Source organism: Solanum pennellii, chromosome 1 (assembly GCF_001406875.1).
Source record: "Solanum pennellii chromosome 1, SPENNV200".
In the NCBI taxonomy this organism is placed as follows: Eukaryota; Viridiplantae; Streptophyta; class Magnoliopsida; order Solanales; family Solanaceae; genus Solanum; species Solanum pennellii.
In genome coordinates, this window is record NC_028637.1 from 8,256,772 (window position 1) to 8,280,715 (window position 23,944).

The window sequence follows — 23,944 nt, forward strand, 5'->3', positions numbered from 1 at the left end:
CTTTATGTTAGGTTACTTTCAATTTGTCGGCTAAAGAAACTCCCTAATAAAGTAAAGTATATCTATTTATATATTTTAGTTCAGTATTATCAATTGTTGCATCTTAGATTAGAAAACTTAAATGATTTTACTTCATGAACGCTCCACATTCTGTCAGGTTACTTTCAGTTTCGTTCCAGTTTGTTTATTTACTTCAGTTATTTGCTTCATTCAGCTTTATTACAATATTACATATTGTAAATTCAATGTACTGACGCCATTTGACGCTACATAATTTTATGATATAGTTTGTATGTACTCTCGACATCATTTGTTTGGTAAGATCTCTTTCCATCAACAGTCGGTGAGACCACCTCACTTTCGGAGGGCTCCAATTTAGTTAGATCAGTTTATTTGATTTTATAATCATTTTCCGTTGAATAGTCAGGTAGTTTTGAGTTTTGTAACGACGCTTATCTTCAGTTAGTAGAGACTTCATAGATAGATAAATTAGTGAGTCAGTTCCGACTTTAGTATTCAGATGATTTAACCATTTTATTATTATTTACATACAGATTTATTTTAGACTTTTGAAATGTCTTTAAATGATTTTGAATGTCCATCTTATAAGGATTCCACATGTATGTATAGTTTTTTGCTTAGTAATCAGTCGGGCTAATGGTTCGCTTGGGACCCAACCATAGTTCTGAGTGTCGATCAAGCCCAAGGTGTAGGCTCATGGCGTGACATGTTGTATATCGAGGGTATATCTAAGATTAGTTAGTAAAGTGAAGTGGTGATTTTAAAGATGTCAATAGTACTGAAACTAATAATTTACACAAAGTTCAGGGGTGTTTTCAAAATAAACTTTTAATTCAACATATCTCTCTCACATGATTCTGATCAAATTTCAAAACAATACTCTTCTCTCTCTTAATTTACATGACACTTTTTCCTTCGTGAGAATCAAACTACTTAAGTTTTCACTATGAAATTTGGCATGAATCTTTTAAGTTCTAAAAAATAAAATATACATTTTTGGAAACGGTGTAAAAATCAATATAAGTCACAATAATTGACAATTCAAATATTTTAAAATATAAATAAAATACTTATGATATTTTTAAATCTCAAAATTCGAAAGATGCTACATTAATTTGGACGAAGTATCATTTTTCTCCCAATTTCCCCTTGTTTTTCCTGTATTAGTTTCACCTTTTGGTGAAAAGTAGTATCCACAATCACTTCACTTACACTACTACAATTCTTCTTATTTCAACTCTCTCATTCGTGGCTCCATTATAATGAGCCGGAATATCATTTTTCAATGATTCATAAAATTTTCATTTTTCGATGATTCATGTTTGATCAGTTTGCGAAGTTGGTTCTGAAATTTTATTGAAAAGTCATGATTTTTGAAAGTTTTGAGTTTTGATAGGTTTATAGTTGTTAATTGGTTTTTCGTACCAACCAGAGTTTCGAGTCTCAGAATGGAATTCCTTTAGTTTCATCGACCGTGGAATGTGGAATTTGGTCGGGAAGTGTTGTCATTTCTGAATTCGGAGTTGTTTCGTGGATTTGAGGCCTTGAGTTGGAAATCTAAGTGAATTTAGCCCTTGTGTTGACTTTGGTCAACGTTCGAAATTCGAATGTTCGAATCAGATTTCTGATAAGAACATTGGATTTAGAGAATTATTTTAGGCCTTGAAGAGGTCTTGGTCGAATTTTTGAGGTTTCGAGGGCAGTTTGTTATATTCTGAGTGTTAAGTTAATTTTTTGGTTGAACATTGTATTGCTTGCATCCGCTGTTTTGTTCTATTTCTATTATCAAATTATTGTTCTGCCTTATTTCTACCATTATATCCACTACTTGTTATTCTGGGTTACAAGTTAGCTTACCTACACGTGGATTATAGTAGGTATCATCATGACTCAATAATTCAGGTCGTGAAACTTATGAATCAGACATATTTTATGGTTAAACGAATAAAATAGTTATAGCCAAAGATGGTTAAGGGATTAGTTGTGTGAATTATGTGGTCTAGGTATAAACTAATTCACGATAGTTAAAAGATATCTAATTTACTAATTCACTAAGTAGATCTGAAACATTTTCACAAGAAAAACTTACTTATTCAGATGCAATTAATCCTTACATGTGACATGCAACTTTTTCATGCATAAATTTTCATAAATTAAATCCTTTTACTTATGGCATAAAACTTTTTCATGCATACATCTTTATAATACATACATTTCCCATCCTTTTGGGGGATTGCTGAGTTTTGATTTCTTAGAGCCCGTTTGGATGGGCTTAAAAAAAGCAACTTTTAAAAAGTACTTGAAAGTGCTGAAACTTATTTTTAAAATAAGTAGGTATGTGTTTGGATAAAAGTGTTTCAATTGAAAAAAAAGTTGTTGATGTGTTTGGCAAATAAGTGCTGGTAAACACTTTTTTTAATCAAAATATCTGAAATACCCTTAAAACTATTAACATGATAAAAAGTTGATTAATTTAAGGTTTTATACTTACAAAATAAAAACAAAACTAATTTATATTTTAAATCCATAAGTAATAATATTTCCTATCATTCACATATTTCTTTATCATCACAATTTTTTTATAATTGTAATTATAATTATAATAATAATAATAATAATAATAATAATAATAAATAATAATAACAATAAAATAATAATAATAATAATAAATATAAAAATAAAAAAATAATAATGATAATAATAGTAATTATAATAATAATAACGATAATGATAATAACAATAATAATAATAATAATAATAAAAATAATAATAAAAAAATAAAAAAAATATTAAAAATAATAATATTATTATAATTATTATTATTAATAATAATAATAAATAATAATAATAATAAAATAAATAATAATAATAATAACAATAATAATAATAATAATAATAATAATAATATAATAATAATAAAAGAATTAAGGGCAAAAAGGTATATTACTTGGTCAACATATAAGTTGGAAAAAAAAAAGCGCCCCTCACCTAGCTTTTAGCTTTTGGCTTAAAATAAGTCATTTTTGACTTAAACTAAGTCACTTTGATAATTGTCAAACACTCTAATAAGTCAAAAACTGACTTTTGAGTCAGTTTGACCAACTTTTAAGCACATCCAAACAGGCTCTTAGAGATTAAGCTTTAAATATAAGGTGTAATGTGAATTGAGAAATAGAGGAAAAATGAAATTTGAATAAAGTTCATTTCTCCCTTGTTGGTAATGAAGAGAAGAACTATTGTGTTTACATGTAGAAATACTGCTTCTACCTCTTTAAGAGTTGAGAAGAGACTGTCCCCTTGTGATGTCATCGACTTGTCGTTGTTGCTCTACTTCGACTTCGACAAATGATTGATTAATAAATCTTATGGACGAACTTCATTTTTCATTTTTACTAATTAATTTATATCCATGCAAAATTATTTTGAATTCGCAAAATTGTTACAAACAAAATTTCAGAAAGAAATTGTTCCTTCCCTTCCGAACAAACACTTCCATCCAATAGACACCAAACCTTTTCTTAAAACGTGCTTTCACACCAAATTTTAGCTTAAATAGTGATGTTTGCACTCATTTTCTCTATTGAATTTTCTGAACTTCTTCAGCATACTTTTTTTAATAACAAATTTTGAGTCTCTGTGACTTTGAGTTTGATTAGGAGCTTTAAAGAAAGGTATATATATATATATATATATATATATATATATATATCTCTTAGTCAACTTGTTATCTCATGTATTCAAAATAATAAATCAGAAATACTATTAAGATGAAAAGAAAGAAAATATCCGAGTCCAAATGAGATTGATAAATGAATTAGCCTAAGTCGAAGCCGAGCCAACCGAGTGACAAAGACAACGGTATGAGGGGGCACCCTCTACATAACCCTTTAAGAGCTAAATGAATTGTCTCTTAATATAAGGACTAAACTTTTCATTATTTTCTACCAATGAAGGGAAAATGACTTTCATTTTTCCTTCACTTAGTTTTCCAGTTCTCATGTCCCAATTCACACATCATTTGAATCTAATACTTTAATAATATTGTGTAGATTTTTGTTCTTTACTAAAAAATTTTGACTAAATGATTTGGAAAAGTTTAGAATGAATCAGTAGTGCAAGGGGCTGCATGAATAAGACTTCTCTAAAATATATGAGCATGCTTATAATTAGGAACGCAAATCATAGTTTAAATGTTATCTTCATATTTCTATTTCCTAATATGTACATTTTGACAACAAAATAGAGTCTCCACGAAAGACTCCCGTTTGCACAAGAAGTTTCGCCTTGTGATTCGATATAACTGCTAGACCTCAAACATGCATCACTCGCTATCCCCCCCCCCCCAAATAATACATCTGAGTGAAACAGTAAAAAAGATGGCAGAAGAAAGAGTGACCTCTATTTTTTTGCTAATGTTATGGTTAATTCATCGTTTATTTTCCTATGTGTGATTGTTTGTTTACTTGTTTTAGTTTATTTTCTTTCGAATACTAAAAACTTGCAAGATTTGAGTAACTTCCTTATAAAATTGAGTACTTCAATCAGATTCGTTCGAAATAAATCTTGGACTTTGAGTCTAAAATTTGGACCCACGCCATCAAGATATGAATTATTTTCTCAAATGTTAAATATTACTTTTTTATAATTAATAACAAGTTTAATTGATCTAAATATGACTAGTAAACCATTTTAACAGATCTCATGGGATGGTTAGCTCCTTTTCTTTAGGATAATCTAAATCCTATTACCTAGAATCCTATAAGTTAAGTAGCCAATTATTTGAAGTTAATTTTAGCATTACCTTAATTAATAATCAGGTATCTTAATTCATCATAAATATAATTTAGATGGTGACTTCTAAAAAAAGTATCAAGAGTATGATGGACAAGAAGTGTTACCCCGAGTTCACTTGTTCGGGGACAGTTGCTGCAGGAGCTACACGAAACCCATGATATATCACTTCCAGTATCAATCAGCATATTGTATTCTCCCGGAGGAGATCCCAATTTTATTTTTGTATAGTACATGCTAAAATAACAGGAAAGCTTAAAAGGTAAGCGCAATATGGTGGTCAATAAGCATCATAAGAAAACATAATCATCATATCATTGCCTCTAAGAATAAAAATATTGCTTTGAAAACTAATAACAAGGATGATAAAGTTGATAAGAAAAAGCACATGTAATTTAGAAACTTTCACTACGGAAACTCACAAGAATAAGCAGGTGTATTAAAAGAAAGAGGGCAAAACTCTAAACGATCATGAAAACTCTCTTCTGAAATATCAGGTCAGTTATAAGACAACATGCCTCTTAGTTCAGAGGCGGACCACGTGTATTTGTGGGGGAGCACGTGCACCTGTCAACCTCGAAAATAATTATGTGTATATATGCATATCTATCTTGAAAAACTGACAGAAAGTAAATATAATTAATAGTGTGTTGTGAATCAAGTTGACTCCGTAAGGGCCTATAGGCTATTAGAGACTTTCATTTGGGATCAAGGCCCAATAACCATTTTGTTAAAAAAGACCAGGAGTTAGAAGAATGGTTATGCAAATTATGTCGAAGCTTTGGTCTTAAATTCTTATTATAATGCCATATCTGTGTAAATTGTATTGATTTGGAGACCCCTCTGAGAGGGAAGAATCAAGTATTGAGTTGATTGAACGCTATTATGGAGTCAAGTGGACCTCTTGACCCTTCATTAATTAAATTGAACCTTATATACCATTGTTTGATTGTGAGTAATGGGTATTGGTGAAGGATTTCATATGCTCTGTTCTTTGATAAATGATGAATAAGTTCTATTGATGACAATGTGGGGTAAAAAAAGAATATGTTGCATTGACTCATTCTTGATATTGTGCCAAGATTATCTGTGTTGGATTGTTGATGTGAGGATTTTCTCATCTCATCGAGCATTTGCACATTTTTATAATTGCATTGATGCTATATTACTGTTATGATAATGCCTTGTTGAAATGATGAGAAATAGGGGAGGGGCCACACACTCTGTGGCCAATTCTATAATAAAGGGTTGAGCCGGACGTTCTACGATAGATTTTGTAATGAGGGGTTGGGATACACGTTCTGTTGTAAGTGCATGGACTGATATGTTTCTTATGGGTCCCTTGCTGAAGTACAAACAGGTGTATATCATTAGGAAAGACATATATTCCTCTTTATGACATTGCACTACATTGCATTGCACTTCATCTTGCTCCTTGTAATTTGTGGATGATGATACGATATTGAGTGATGCTATATTTATCCGTAATGTTCTTGACAAAGTAGTCCTTTATTCTATTTATTTATGCATTTACTTCTTCTGTTGGGTTTTAGGTTGATTTGTCTTGGTGGGATAAGACATGTTCCATCACAGTTGGTTTTGGATCGTGACAAATTGTATTAGAGCCTAGGTTCATTGGTCTCATGTGTGTACAAGACAAGTCTAGAAGAGTCTTGAGGATTGGTATAGAAACATTTGTTTCTGTAGTACTGAGTTGTCGCATGTTTTTTTGCCAAATGGCAAGGATGAGATCTACTGTTGGTGGTAGAGGAGGGGAGGCAGCCCCCGAACCAGTTGTTGAGACCCAAATAGGGGTAGGGGTAGAGCCCGAGCTAGGGGAAGAGATCAGCTCTTTGGTATGGCGCTAGTGAGAGACCATGGCAGAGTTGTCTCTCCCAAGCTAGAGAATGATGTTAGAGAGGACCAGGTTCCCCCAAAGGACGCTGCTGCACCATTGTTTTAGGACACTTTGTTGAGGGTGCTGGAGGTACTTGAGAGTTTCAGTCAGGGTGGGGGCGGGCAGGCACATCAGAGGGCTCTCAGACTAGAGTGGGGGCTCAGACACTAAATAAGGGACACACTCCATTTAGTTAAGGTCCGATGGAGAAGCCGCCAGCGGGTCCTACGATTGAGGTTGATCCTGCGCCAGGAGTTTAGGTTAAGGATGCCCTTTTAATTGTGTTGACAGAGGATGAGCAATGCTGTTACGAGAAGTTCAGAAAATATGGATCCACCTCCATTTTAAGGTGGAAGATGCAGGGATGCGCATGAGTTTTTGAGTACATATAGAGAGTTATTAGAGAGTGTTGAGTTGGATGAGTCTCTGGGGTTTGTTATGCTATACTCCAGTTATGTAGGCCAACTAGGGCGTGGTGGAGAGTCTATTTGTGATCTTTGCCGATTGGATCTCCGCAGTAACCCGGATGTGTTTCTTAGTTTCTTTTTATGACTGTTTCATCCCTTAAAGTGTGGGGGAAGAGAGCCGGTACTTAAAGTGTGGGGGAAGACAACCGGTTCGATGTTTTCGAGTTTGAGGTAGGATAGCCTTACACTTAAAGAGTATGAGACATGCCTTGGCTATTCTTCTTAATGAGGCCGAGAGGACCCATAGATTTGTGAGGGGTTGTCCTACTCTATTTGTATGGTTGTGATCAGGTCAATAACTCATAGTGTATCTATGTACCTATATAAGCAAATATGTACAGTTAATTCTTGTATAGTAAACTAAAGCCCACTCACTATGCATGCCAGATATATATTTTATTTTATTTTATTTTGTTAATTCAGTTCATTGCACTACATTTTTATTATGCTTTACATAATTTATATATTTACTTTCATCAAACACATAACTAAATAAATAATTTGAAATTGATGGCAGTACGTAAATATGCATGTACCCGACGAGTTTGGGGTCGAAGGAACCAGTAAGATAGAACTCGACAGCTCCAGCAGTAGTAGAACTGCGCAAAATCCGAGCGTGCCTTGCTCGGTCTCTAGCCTCCAACTCATCCGATGTAGTAGTGCGATTCATCAGGATGAGTTTTTCAAGATGCAGAACACTCGAAGCACCTGAAAGCAAATTCCAAAAGAATTAAGACTGTAACCATATAATTACAACCACTGTAAGCGTAATTACAACTACAACAACTAAATAATTACAGTCTACAGAGATGAAAAAATTAATGAAGTTACCGCTCAGTTTAGATTCTTGGGCAGAAAAAAATGCAAATGCAGGTGAGCACCAAATTATAAAGAGGAGGAGGAGGCATAAAATGTATGCTTTCTTCATCATTAAGGAATAAAAGGAGGAGGAGGAGGAGATGGAGTAGAGAGAATACTGAAAGAGTTCTATCCTAAAGGAGAAGGAGTAGGAGGAGGACTCAATTAATTAATATAATCTAAATACCATTCATGGAAAATACCAATTTTTTAAAATTACTTTCAACTTTTAACATATATGCTAAATTTTGAAAAGAAACTTTTTATGAGAAAATGACTCACCAGCTACTCTATTCACATGCAAGCATATATGACCAAAGTTAATAGAATTAGATATTTAATGTATAGAATGAAGAAATAGAAATATAAAATGCAGGTACCACAGGATTTCTAAATGTCAATTGAAATCACATTTGAAAATGGCCCACTGGGATTAAAAACAACAACCAACAAAACTGATATAAGTGTAAAACAGCCATGACATGTCATCATACTGAACGCAACTATGTACACAAGAAGGTAAATGTGAGGTATGCTACCTGAATGAAAGTAAAATATTTTAGATGGAGCAATAAAAATACAAAATATTGTTGAACTAGGTGAGTTTGGAGATTGTGTAAATCCAGTACCAAGAGCCTGAAATAAGAGAATGTCTATCGACAACATATATTGTGTCCATTATCCAGAGCAGTTTCAATGGATAACGGGGATGGAATAGCGGTTGGATGGTTAGGACACCCTATCTTTAGAGATAAGGAAGGGCGTGAACTTTTTGTATGTTTATTGTCACCCCACCCACTACTGCAAAATGGCATTGTGATAAAATAAAAATCTAGCTTGGTCACAGACTGTGATACTCAAATAAAACAGAAGGCATTGTTGGAGCAAATAGGCAGGAAAACTTTTAAGAAGAAACAGAGAATTGTAAGCTGAAGACTTTTCTATTTTTCTGTATTTTAAATCACAAATCACAGGAAAGTACAGCTTATAGACTTGAAATAACAAACTACTAAGTCATTAAGTGACCACTACTTCCATTAACTAAACAAGTAATTACTAACCAAAACACAACTACAAAGTACTGCACCATGATCAGCATATTTGCTAACAACTAGCCCTAGAATATAGGACACTACTAACAAACTTAATTGACCAGGTCATACTTTGAATCAGTCTTCAATATTCCCCCTTGATTCAAAGTTCCAGACACCAAGCAAAGCCCTCAAGTAGATAAACTTGTCTGCTGCCAACGACTTCGTCAATATATTAGCCAATTGCTTATGAGTGCTGCAATGCTTCAACAACAATCTCCTCCTTTGCAACCAAATCACAAATGAAATGGAATCGAACATCAATGTGCTTCGTTCTACTATGAAAATTTGGATTCTTTGTCATGGAGATTGATGCTTTGTCGTCGCAGTATATCTCTGTTGTACTTTCTTGCTTATGTTGAAGTTCTGCTAACATCCTTTTTAGCCAGATAGCTTGGCAAGCCGCTGAAGTAGCTGCAATGTACTCAGCTTCAGACGTGGATAAGGTTGTTGTAGCTTGCTTCTTTGAGCTCCAATTTATTACTCCTGACCCAAGAGTAAAAATATTAAATATGTGCTGAAATGCTTCGTCTATCATCCAATGAACCAGCATAGTCACTATCCGTGAACCCACATAATCTGAAGTTAGAAACTTGTGAATACCAAATCCCATAGTCCATAGTTCCAGCGACATAACGCAGAACTCTTTTTGCTGCTCCAAAATGAACCTTTTAAGGTTGTTGCATAAACCTGGATATAACACCAACAGGGATGTAATATCGGGGCGAGCATGGGTTAGGTAAATAAAACCTCCACCATACTTCTGAAACTTCTAGCATCGTCCATCTCTGCTCCATCTTTAAGCTGCAGTTTTATACCAACATTCATAGGTGTAGCAGCAGGCTTGCAATTAAGCAAACCAAACTTAGTGAGAAGGTCCTTGGCATATTTCCTTTGTGAAAGAAATATTCCAGCTTCAGCTTGATGGACTTCAAGGCCAAGAAAATAATGTAATAATCCCATATCTGACATCTCAAACTCATTCATCATTTGAGACTTAAATTCATCCACAAGAGAAACAGAAGAGCTAGAATAAATGATATCATCAACATAAAGGCAAACAATGATGAAATCATTACCTTTCTTCTTTACGTCAATGTTGGTTCATTCTCACTTCTCTTATATCCCTTTCCTGAAAATAACCATCAATTTTGTTATACCACGCTCGAGGGGCTTGCTTCAAACCATACAATGCCTTTTTTAGTTTGTAGACCTTTGTTTCATCGCCCTTCTTTATGAAACCTTCAGGTTGTGCTACATAGACCTCCTCTTGCAGGTCTCCATTAAGAAATGCCGACTTGACATCAAATTGATAAACTAGCCATTGTGACTGTGCAGCCAATGCTAGAACAAGTCAACAGTTTCAAATCAAGCAACTGGGAAAATGTTTCTTCAAAATCAATACCATATTGTTCCGCATATCCTTTTGCCACAAAACGAGCTTTATGCTTTTGCATGGTCCCATCTGCTGCAAACTTTGTCTTGAACACCCATTTCAAACCAATTGCATTTTTGTCTTATGGTAATTCCACCATCTCTCATGTGCCATTCTTTTCGATGGATTTCATTTCTTCTAACATCGCTCTCCGCCACTCTTCCTTTTCAGCTGTTTCTCCATAATGTGTAGGATCTGAAATAGCAAAAGAAAATTGACAAGTTGTATACATGTCATTGGCGTACTTCGGGTTCGACTTTTAAGCCTTGTTGATCTTCTTAATGGAATTGGCTCATCTGAAGACTCTTCAAGAGTAGTAGATGAAGAGTTTATGTTCCCTGAAGTTGAAGAAAATGAATCTGGAGAAGTGGTACTAGAACAGGCTGTTGTAGCTGTAGGAGTTGGCTGCTGAATTGCATCAAAAGTGTTTCCAGTGGGCCTAGGAATTTGCTCTTGCATCTTATTGTTGTTTCCACTCCAATTCCAGCTAGCCATTTCATCAAATACTACATCCCTTCTAATTAAAATCTTTCTACTAAGAGGGTTATACAATCTATATGCTTTAGATTGTGTGCAGTAACCAATAAAAACACATTTTCAGATTTTTCATCCAACTTGTGACGAAATTGGGAATTTACCAAAGCATAAGCAATACAACCAAAAATTCTTAAATAAATTACGGTTGGTTTTCTACCCTTCTAAGCTTCAAATGGAGTTTGATACATAACAACCTTTGTTGGAGACGGATTCAATAAATGGACTGATGTCGCTACTGCTTCAGCCCAAAATTGATTCGGAACTCCCTTTGCTTGTAACATGCTTCTTACCATCTCCACAACAGTGCAATTTTTTCGCTCAGCAACACCATTTTGCTCCGGAGTATAAGGTGTTGTCAGTTCCCTGTTAATGCCATTTTCCTCACAGAAGAGATTAAAAACCTTGGACAAGAATCCGCCACCTCTATCTGTGCGAAAAGTTTTTATGCACAGACCACTTTGCTTCTCAACCTGGGCTTTAAAGTACTTGAATTTTTGAAATGTTTCTGATTTGCTTTCTAAAAAATAGACCCAACTCATGCGACTACAATCATCAGTAAATAGTAGAAAATAACGACTCCCACCAAAAGATGAAGTATGCATAGGTCCACATAAGTCAGCATGTATTAATTTAAGACACTTTGAAGCCCTCCAAGCTTTTCCAACAAGAAAAGACTTCCTAGTTTGTTTTACATAAATGCACTCTTCACACAATTCAATAGAACCAATTTTTGGTAGTCCAAGAACCATAACTTTGTAAACTAGCAATTTCAGGCCTTTTATATTGAGGTGACCATACCTCAAATGCCACAACTTCGACTCATCCTTTGCACTTGCAGCAAGTGCAAAACTTTCCATGTTAGAAACATCCAGCGGAAACAGCTTCTTTGGTGTCATAGTGATGCGAACCTTTTTGCCTAATTTCTTGTTTGTAATGACACAAGCATCGTCATCAAACCAAAGAGAATGTTCATCAGACATTAGTTGTCCAACACTCAACAAATTGTATCCTAAGTCAGGTACAAATTGAACGTTGTCGAACATTTTTACTTTGTCGTGGCTAGTGTTAATACCAACGGTGCCTTTTCCTTCAACCTGCATCTCTTTTGTGTTGCCAAGCTGCACCTTTTTCTTTTGCTTCTCATCTAGCTCCGGGAACAAAGATTTGGTGCCTGTCATATGATTCGAACAGCCACTATCTACAAACCATACATCACTTGGTTTGTGATCATATCAATGCAAGCCATAAAAGATAATTCTCTTCCTCATTTTCTGTTGTTGAAAAGTTTATTTTCTGGTCTTTATACCAGCAATTAGCCTTTATATGCCCATAGCGCAGACAATGATGACATTGAATGCCATTCTTTGTGTTACTTTGCTCATTGGACTGCCTATGCCCACCATTCCTTCCTCTGCCTCTTCCATACCCACGAACTCGACCACTACGAAATCCTCCTCTTCCTCGACCTCTGCTTGCTGGACCATTGTTCTCACCATATTTGGTTGTTGCTTCCTCGACTGGAATGCTTTATCTTCATTTTTTTCAATAGATTGATTGAGTCTCGCCTCATGGGCTTGAAGAGATCCCATCAGTTCATCAAAGGAAAAAACTGATAGATCCTTAGACTCTTCTATAGCAGCGACTACATGATCAAATTTTGGAGTCAAGCTTCGCAGTATCTTTTCCACAATCGTTTGATCAGTAACCTTCTCGCCACATGATCGAATTTTGTTGACAATTGCCACTGCTCTGGACAAGAAATCAGCAATTGATTCTCCATTTTCCATCATCAAGGTTTCAAAGTCACGCCGAAGTGATTGCAAATCTCACCACAATGACCTTTGAATCACCTTGAAACTCCTTCTGCAGAATGGACCAAGCTTGCTTTGATGTGGTTGTTGCTGCGATCCGTGAAAAATGGCTATCATGAACTGCGTATGCTGAATAAAAACCAGTGCTTTAGCGTCTTTTTTCTTACTGTCTCGCAGTCTATTTTCTTCGTCAGGATCTGAAAATCCTCGTTCTACCAAGTCCCAAAGAACTTGAGATTTGAGTATTGTTTTCATACGAATACTCCAGAATTCGTAGCTTTCTCCCTTGAAGACGGGAATGAGTGGTTGTGCCACACTTAATGCATTGTCATTGCTTGCCATGGCTCTGATGCCAAAGATGTTGGAGTAAATAAGCAGGAAAACTTTTAAGAAGAAACTATTTTTTTGTATTTTAAATCACAAATCACAGGAAAATACAGCTTTTATAGACTTGAAATAACAAACTACTAAGTCATTAAGTGACCACTACTTCATTAACTAAACAAGTAATTACTAACCAAAACACAACTAGAAAGTACTACACCATGATCAGCATATGTGCTAACAACTAGCCCTAGAATATAGGACACTACTAACAAACTTAATTGACCAGGTAATACTTTGAATCAGTCTTCAATAGGTATTCTTCAAGAATATAAAGATATGGACCAGATTTTAGACTAAACATCGGTATCAAGCTCATAGATAGAGATCTACCTGACCATATAAATAGTTGCATGTAAACCTCCAAATTATGTCGAACAGATTATTCATGTATCTCACCTTATCCCCTTTTGTATCGTTTAGCATCATCAACAAAAATACTGACAAGGGTCAAAATTAGGTGTAATATATTCTAGATAAATCATATTCTAAAGTGGATTTGCATGTATGTTGGGTATAAACAAATCTCGCTTGTCAATCTCCTATGTGACACAAAGTAAAGAACACTACAACTTTCGAACTTACCTTTTTCAAACGCATAAAAAGGATAGGTCAGGTTTTGCTCGTGGTCAACCAAAGTTGATGAAGAAAAAGCTCTACAGTCAGTATCTGCATAATATGAGTGTAATGTTACCTTTATCTGAGATGTATATGGCAGTAAAAAAGGAGTTATTAAACAAAAGTTTCATGTTAGTGCTAGTTGATAATTCAAACCCTTTCAAAGGTTATACCACGTGACTAATGTGAACCTTGATTTAACACAAATATGTATCAAATGAATCCAGACAACAAATAGCAGTTCATAGCTGTGAGAAATAATGGAGAAAATATTATTGAATTGCGCATCTAAATTGTTACATGAAGACCCTATTTTAGACACTACATTGGAAACCTTTTCCAACTAGAATTCCTATTCCTATTCCTATTCTAAGTAAGAAATACTTATTCCTATTCTAACACTCCCCCTCAAGCTGGTGCATACAAATTATATGCACCTAGCTTGTTACAGATGTAATTAATACGAGGACATGTGAGAGACTTAGTGAACATATCTGCAAGCTGATCATTTGACTTCACAAATTTTGTAACAATATCTCTTGAGAGTATCTTTTCTCTGACAAAGTGACAGTCAATCTCAATATGCTTAGTCCTTTCATGAAACACTGGATTTGATGCGATATGAAGAGTCGCTTGATTATCACACACAAGTTCCATCTGATCAATTTTGCCAAATTTTAGTTCTCCCAGTAACTGTTTGAGCCAAACTAACTCACAAGTTGTTGTCGCCATTGCTCGATATTCTGATTCTGCACTAGATCGAGCAACCACATTTTGTTTCTTACTCTTCCACGCACCAAATTACCTCCAACTAAAACACAATATCCGGATGTCGAACGTCTGTCAGAGGGTGATCCTGCCCAATCAGCGTCTGCATATCCAATGATATGCTCATGACCTTGATCCTCAATGAGTAGTCCTTTGTAGGGGCTGACTATATATATCGAAGAATACGAACAACTGCTTCCCAATGACTATCACAAGGGGAAATCATAAACTGACTTACAACACTCACGGGAAAAGAGATGTCTTGTCTAGTCACTGTGAAATAATTCAACTTTCCAAAAAGTCGTCTATACCTGTCAGGATTACTAAGTGGCTCCCCCTGTCCCGGAAGAAGCTTAACATTCGGATCCATCGGAGTGTCAATAGGTTTACATCCCATCATTCTTGTCTCCTCAAGAATGTCTAAGGCATACTTGCGTTGAGAGATAACAATGCCTGATCTAGACTGAGCAACCTCAATACCTAGAAAATACTTCAATCTGCCAAGGTCTTTAGTATGAAAGTGCTTAAAAAGATGTTGCTTTAAATCGGTGATACCATCTTGATCATTATCGGTGATAACAATATCATCAACATAAACAACCAAATAGATAAATTGACCTGGTTCAGAATGTCGATAAAACACAGAGTGATCAGCTCCACTACGAGTCATGCCTAACTCCTGAATTATTGTGTTGAACTTCCCAAACCAAGCTCGAGGAGACTGTTTCAGACCATAGAGTGACCTACGCAATCCACATACAAGGCTACTAGACTCCCCCTGAGCAACAAAACCAGGTGGTTGCTCCATATAGACTTCTTCCTAAAGATCACCATGTAGAAAAACATTCTTTATGTCCAACTGATAAAGAGGCCAATGACAAACGGCAGCCATAGATAGAAAAAGACGAACAGATGCTATTTTAGCCACAGGAGCGAAAGTGTCACTATTAAGTCGATCAACCTAACCATCTGGACCAATTTTGACTGCATAATCCCAACGACAACCAACAGTAGATTTACCTGCAGGAAGGGAGACAAGCTCCCAAGTACCACTCTTATGTAAAGCAGACATCTCATCAACCATAGTCTGCCTCCATCCGGAATGAGAAAGTGCTTCACCTATAGTCTTAGGAACGGAAACAGAGGACAAAGACGACACAAAGGCATAATGGGGTGATGATAGACGATGATAACTTAAGAAGTTATAATGTGGGTTAGTATTTCGAGTAGATCGTATACCTTTTTGAAGTGCAAGTGGTGGGCTAGGTAGAGGCAAGTCCGCAGTAGGAGCAGGGTCTGTCGCATGACATGAATCATCTGGGACTAGGGTTGGACGTGGACGGCGATGATAAGTTAGTAGTGGTGGCACTGCAACTGGATATGTAGACGTAACTGTAGATTCCTCAAAGGTTGGCACAGGTAAAACTTGAGGTATGCGTAAGACCATAGACACATCAATATGATCAGAAGATGTATAGTAAGGCTGAGACTCAAAAAATGTAACATCAGCGGACATAAGTTATCGATGAAGATCATGTGAATAACAACGATACCCTTTTTGAACTCTAGAGTAACCAAGAAAAACACATTTGAGGGCACGAGGAGCTAATTTATCTTTTTCTGAGGCTAAATTATGAACAAAGCATGTGCTCCCAAAGACACGAGGGGGGATAAGATAGAGATGTGACTGAGGAAACAGTATGGAATATGGAACCTGATTTTTAATAGAAGAAAAGGGCATTCTGTTAATTAAATAACAAGCGGAAAGGACTGCATCGCCCCAAAAACGCAGCGGAACATGGGATTCAATGAGGAGAGTGCGAACAGTCTCTATGAGATGCCTATTCTTTCTTTCTGCGACACCATTTTGTTGAGGAGTGTATGGACAAGATGTTTGGTGAATGATTCCAAGGTGAGACATAAATTCTTGAAATTGGGATGATAAGTATTCTAAGGCATTATCACTACGGAAAGTACGAATAGAAACACCAAACTGATTTTGTATTTCAGCAAAGAAACCTTTGAAAATAGAAAATAACTCAGAACGATCTTTCATTAAGAATACCCCAGTGCATCTCGAATAATCATCAATGAAACTAACAAAATAACGAAATCCTAAGGGGGAACTGACTCTACTAGGACCCCAAATATCAGAATGAACTAATGAAAAAATAGACTCTGAACGACCCTCAGTACTACGAGAAAATGTAGCACGGCTGTGTTTTCCAAGTTGACATGACTCACAATCTAATGTGGATAAACCAGACAAACTAGGCACCATCTTTTGCAGTTTGGATAGGCTTGGATGTCCCAAACGTTTGTGAATTAGATTTGGGAAATCTGTAACGGATCATGCTGTTAAAGAATTAGAAGAGGTAAGATAGTAAAGGCCTTGTGATTCATATCATGTTCCAATCATCTGTCCCGTATTGCGGTCCTGCATGAGAAAGAAATGATCAAAAAAAGTTATGCTACAGTGTAGGGCTTTCGTCAAACGACTAACCGATGCTAGATTAAAAGGAGAACCAAGGACATAAAGAACAGAGTCAAGAGTAACAAAAGATATGGGTTTGGCTTTTCCAACCCCTTTGGTTTTGTTTGTATCCCATTGGCTAATGTAATAGCTGGAAGAGATTGTGAATAAACTATATCAGACAAAAGTGATTTATTACCAATGATATGATCAGAAGCCCCCGAGTTTATGACCATGATCCAAGAGTGTTAGACTGTGATATACAAGTAAAAGAATTACCCGCAACAGAAACATTAGGTTTTGCAACCGAAACTACTTGTGGAGATGTTTGTTTATTTGCACGATACGGAAGGAACTCTATATATTTTTCATTAGAACAACAGGATCATAATTGGGTGGTCGACCATGCAAAATAAAACATATGTCACGAGTGTATCCAAGTTTATGACAATGACTACACTTGGATCGAAATTTTCCAAAACGTTCTCTCCGCCGTCTATTCTCCATGGATTGGTATGTACGCTGGGAACTGCCAGAAGCTGCTACAGAAGTCTGAAAATATTGGAAGCTGCCAGAATCTGCCCACAGTGGCTTGAAAAACTCTGATTTTGCTATAATTTTTCTGGGAACTGCAAAAAACCTTTGAAACCCTAATTCCAGTGATCGGATATGGAGATAACTGTATCGGTTCTTATCGAAAACACTGGACGACCCTAACAGAAGAGAGAAACTCTAAAAAAAAAGGAGACCGGAGCATCACTCACGCGCCGAAAACTGACCGAAAATCACCGGAACCCCAATTCCGGTGATCGAATCTAAATAAAAATGGTCAAAAACAATATGGGCTAGGTTGGAATGGTTGGACGACTCCAACTGTTGAAAAAATTCTCAAAGACTATGGCCGGAAAAGTCCTCACGCGCCGACGATTAAGCTTGATCTCGCAGGAATCTGCCACCTTCGATCAGTGCGTGAGGGCGCGTGCAGTGTTGTTTTTCGATGGTTCTAGCTGGAGTTTGGTCACGGGAGGTTTCCGAGCCTCGTGGTGGTGTTGGTTTTCGCACAACACCCACAAAATAAAAAATGATAAAATCAGTCCCAAACGTCACCGGAAACGTCAGTGGAAATTGAAATTAGGTCTTAGGCCTAAGTCACACCCCAAAAGATAGCTCAAAGGGAGGAGGATTGCCCAAGCCTTATAAAGAGTCAACTTATCTCATTAACCACCGATGTATGACTTTTGTCATTCTTTAACACCTCCACCTCACACCCAGTGCTTAGCATATGGTGCGTGGGCAATTTTGATTTCGAGGGTCCCAACATCGGGTGGGACGGGCCTTTCGCTGATACCAAGTGAAATTAGATCTTAGGCCTAACTCACACCCCAAAAGCTAGCTCAAAGGGAGGAGGATTGCCCAAGCCTTATAAGGAGTCTACCCATCTCATTAACCACCGATGTAGGACTTGTGTCATTCTTTAACAATAGCAGCTGGCGTTGTTACAAGAAAATTCAACAAATAATATATTTTTCCCTATTGTTCGTCAAAATTTCCAACAAATAGCAATAAATAGCAGTTGGCGTTGTTACAAGAAAATTTAGCAAGCAAAGTTCACACATAAATTAACTGACCAGCTAAATAAAAATTAACTTAACAGAATTCTAGGGCATATGAAACAGTCAATTATTAAATGTTGAGCACTTGCTTCGGGAGGAGCGTAATGAGATGACTTCCCAATGAAAGCCGACCAGTTACTGATCTTTCTTGTACTTGTCCGTGTAAATAAAGCATTAGCTTTGCATAGACACTGCAATAGCTCTATGGGCACCTAATTTGGGTTTGATAGTGAACTAATCTTTTCTATATCCAACCACCATCCTGAGGAAGAAATCAAAGATATAACTTCGTTTCACACAGAGCCAAGTTTTGGTTGGATGGGTTGCTTCTAGGAAGTGCACCCTACCCTTTAAATTAGTTCTTTCTAAAACTAATATAATATATGGTCACTTCTTCAATACTTTTGGGAAGTCACTCTAGGCACTGCTGGACCTTGTGACTTTGGTTACTGGACTTGGGACCCAAGAATGATACTCTTTTCAATTCAATTTGTTTGTTTAGTTTTGATTTGATACGAAATTCAATAAAATAAATAGTATAATTTTTGAATTTTGTGATTTTAAACTAAAGATACATAGGATGTACCAAAATATCTCTTAATCTTATAATTTGAACTTAAGAAGGTCCAGAAAAGGAAGAAGACATCTGTTTTTAAATGAACTAAAAAGAAAACCATTCAAACAAATTGAAATGGAAAATATGCATCTTCAAAGGTAAAGAACAGTCGATACTCCAATAAAAGATTTTATTTCTTGTCACATGATAAGATTTGGTTAAGTATGAACTAATCTACAGTGTCGAACACTTCTAGAAACCCCCACCAAGAATGAATAATTGGATGAAAATATTAAACCGTCTCTACATATTAGACAAACCACTGGGTTTCATGAAAACTTTTGAATGTAGTTGAAAGCTAACATTCTCTTCTTCATCACTCTGGTTTTCAGTATAATACCTAATTAGCCAACAAAGTTGAACTCTTTTGACCAAAAAGTCCAACACATTTTCTTCCTTTGAGTGTTGTGTTTCCTGTAAACTGAAGGAATGATTTTCGACTAATCCAAATAAGTAGGCTTTTGTTCCTTTGGCGGAGATCAACAACTTATTGGACCCTATAAAATTGAACCTTTGCAAATACTACCAGGGTCATAACAATAAATAATGTATGAGCATTACTTATTAAAATTAGCCTATATCGGCAAAACATTGAGACTTCTTAATTGTTTGACAAATTTGAATATTACTTTCAAAAATTGACTGTCTAATACAAACAAACGCATGACGTAACTTGTATGTGTTTCTCTTTTTTTAAATTTCTAAAGATTGGAACCTCAGAATTCCTTCGAAATCAAGAAGAGTAACTGAAAACTGTTAATGCTAGCTTTTTTTTTCTTTTTATGTATGTAAGTTTCAAGTCTTGTAATAAAGCGTAAAAGTGTTTTTTCCTAGACTCCGTAATTCCCCATTACCATGGGATATTGGAACAAGAGAGTTATTAAATATAGAAAATGACATCCATTTTAATTGGACTAAAATGAAAAGTAAAATACGTAAATTAAAATAGAGCATTATTTCTCGCTTCAGGCCCTCCGGCAGTGCCACTCTCGGGTGCATTATTACATTTTGAACTGCTAGTAGTATTAGTTGTAAGAACCTTGGGAAATTCAGTACGAAAATTTTATTGTTTTTGATGGTTAGTGTAATATGGGAAAGGATAGTTAGAATTGAAGTGAATGTTGTTGTACATGTCTCTATTTAGAAATACGACATTTACCAACACTGACCACATCATTAATACAAGTTAGCTGTATCCGTTGAAAGCCAGACATCATTGAAATTATAGTATAATATTTAGATTAAATTAGAAGGGTATGAAATGAGCTAAAAACTTTTTTTGTCTTTTAGTTTGGGGTGCCAATGTAGCATAGTTGCCTAGTCGTCTTTCCTCCAACGTATTACACTGTTTTTAGTGGAAACGGGCTCTTTTAAACTCTCCCCATCCATATGGTAATATGAGTGTACAACTACAATGCCCTAAGAAGAGCTTTTCTACTCTTCGAAGGGATTGTGAGTTACCCTACTCTATCTAAAATCGATAGTGTTAGAAGTGTTGAGGTGGATAGATTGATTGTGCTCTATCTAGAGTCGGCAAATAGTAGCTAGGGGCCAATGACGACATAATAATCATTTTAAAGCAAAAATCTAGCTCAACTAAGCGATGCTGATTACTAATGGTACTCTATCACCGAGAACTAATCCTTCCTATTTTTTCGAACAAATTGTTGAACACATAGTGAGCATGACAAACTTTAACAGTGATAATCCGAAAATATAGTATAAAGTAAAAAAAAACAGTAGAAAATTGTGACCTGGTAACTGTACAGCCATGGAATGTAGATTGAGCAGCTTCAGCACCACAACACCCAAAACGAAGGAAAAGCGCAAGGAAGAAGCATAACACGCAAAAAATTTCAAATTTAAACCCACCACAATCTCAAATGTGAAGTAATAACTTGTAATCAAAAGCTTGCAAGGAATGGCAGAAATTGGGGAGAGAAGAAGAAAGTGAAAAGTTTTCTAGGGAAAAGCCACTGCATACACGTGTAGAGTAAAGGTTAAATTTCATACTTATTAGATTTTATTATTATTTCATCCTTGATTATATATTTTAAGAAAAAAAAAGTTGACTTTTTTATCAGGTAACATTTCAATTATTAAAATAAATATAATTTTGAAATTAAAAAAAAACTCTTCTTGATAATGGAGTGAGTATTACAAGACAATTTACCATTGTGATTTTCCACTTTTTTTCATTTTTTAAAATCCATTCAACACTCATTAAAATGAAGATTATTATTGATTATCTTTACCCATCTAACGATCATTAACATGATATTAAATAAATTTTATATTATATAAATTTAAATTAACCACATCTTATATTATTATAAATATTTAATAATACTTATTCAGTTTATCAAATTAGTGAATAACTTATTATTTTGTGTCTATTTTATTCTTATTATGATGAACACCAATTGTTGGGTAAAAATTAAATAATACTCGTGACCTGGATTATAGTTTGGCAAAATTAAAATACTTTCTCTGTTTATTTTTACTTGTCATTTTTCCTAAAAATAAACTTTTATTTTTATTTATCATTTTTGATATATCAAAAAAAAAGCGAGCATTTTTCATGTTTTATCCTCAATATTAAATAGTTATTTGTCAAATTTTAATAAGAAACATTATTTAATAAAGTGACAAATAAAAAAGAATGAGGAATAGTAAGTTGCTTTTGCTCAATTTAATTTATAGCCAGTTCAAATGTGTGTGTGTTCAAATATATATATATATCCATTTAGGACACGTTGCAAAATATTCGATGTCCATCTTTATTTGTCTAGTATACTCAATTATTTAATATTTTCTTTATTTTAAAATAATTAAATTGTTGAGACACTTTTTAAATTTCAGATAAAATCTTTAATATATTTTTTTACTTTATGTCCTATCTTCTTTTCGCAAAGAGTGTAAAATACCTCAAAATTTTAATAAATATGGAATGAGGGAGTACTGATTTGTTTTTCTTTACTATTGTATACTACTTTACATATTTTATTATTAATATGTATTGGTTGAATCTATAATCTCTCTTCCATCTCAATGTACAAATAACGAAGTAAGATATACACCATCCTCAATCTCTGGAATCTCTACTTAAGATTATATTAAGTAATGTTATTATAAATTTGTACTCATTACTAAAAATAGTTTGTGAATGCAACAAATAATATACACCACTAATCAAAAATAAATTGATAGTGAAGTATTTAAAGTCTTAAAGATTCTTTAAGCAAAAATAAAGATGCTTCCTATATTATCCACAATTTAATTTCATAAAATTATTTTATATGAGATTTTTACATTAGTGGTTCATATTATTCGTTGCATTCACAAATTATTTACAATAACTAGTGCAAAATTAGTACTAACATAAAGATATAATTTGTTATTTGAATATATTGCAGACGTCAAATGTGGGTTATAAACTTACAAAAAGCAAATAATAATAAAATATAAATATATATATACACACACACTAGGTACAATTACAAAAGCTCGGGCAAGCTCAGACCCAACATATATTAGTTTATTTGTTTTAATTTATATGATACTCATAGAATTAGAAGAGTCGATTAAATTTTTAAATATTATTATTGTTAATTATTATTATAATTTGTAACATACTTTTTAAATAATATTTGTGGTACATGTGAAGTTTTTTGAGAGTTAATTAATTTTTTTATTATATGCTTGATATATTTTTAGTTATTAATCATAGTGATCTATGTAACTATGTAACACGTGTAAAAAGTTAAATATTTTAAGTACATAATTTTTAAATAATATATGTTATTTTCCTTATTTCAATTTACGAAAAAGGGTCAAAAACATCCTTGAATTATGAGAAATAGCTCAAATATAACCTTGAAGTATATTTCGGCTCAAATAGACCCTTACCATCAAACTATTGGAACTCAAAAATACCCTTCTCATTAACAGAATCGGTTAAACGTCACTTAGATGCCATGTGGATGTCACATGGCATGCCACATGAGCCAATAGAGTTCCACTCATGCCACGTAGACTAATAAACTTATCTCTAATTTTCTCCGTTTTCCGTAGAATTTAGAAATGATTTCACTGAAAAACATAGAACCCATTTTCCTCATTTCTCCATTTCCTTAGAACTATTTCACAAAATACATAAGTTCTAAGGGAAGGGTATCTTTGACCCTATAGTTTGAGGAGAAGGATATTTTTGAGCCGAAATATAGTTCAAGGGTATATTTGAGCTATTTCGAATAGTTTAAGGGTATTTTTGACCGTTTTCCGAATATGTAGTATATGTAAAATTTTGAAAGCTAATGAACTTTTTAATATATTTTCAAATACTTTAAATTGTGATTATAATACTCCTAACGTAATTTATAAATTATATATGTTACTATCTTTGTCCCCATCTATGTGAAGCCAGTGAAATTTTGAAAGTTAACCACATTTTTTTATTTTTTTAAAAACATTTTAAGTTGTTAATTATTGTAATTTATAGTACTTTCAATGTAATTTTCAAATAATATATGACACTCTCTCAATCTCAATTATACAATATAGA

General features: G+C 34.5%; 1 pseudogene; it reads right to left on the reverse strand.

The window, feature by feature from the left end:
- The window catches only part of LOC107009095, a 35,079-nt pseudogene extending 13,699 nt beyond the window's left edge, over positions 1-21,380 (reverse strand).
- Between the last annotated feature and the right edge of the window lie 2,564 nt (positions 21,381-23,944).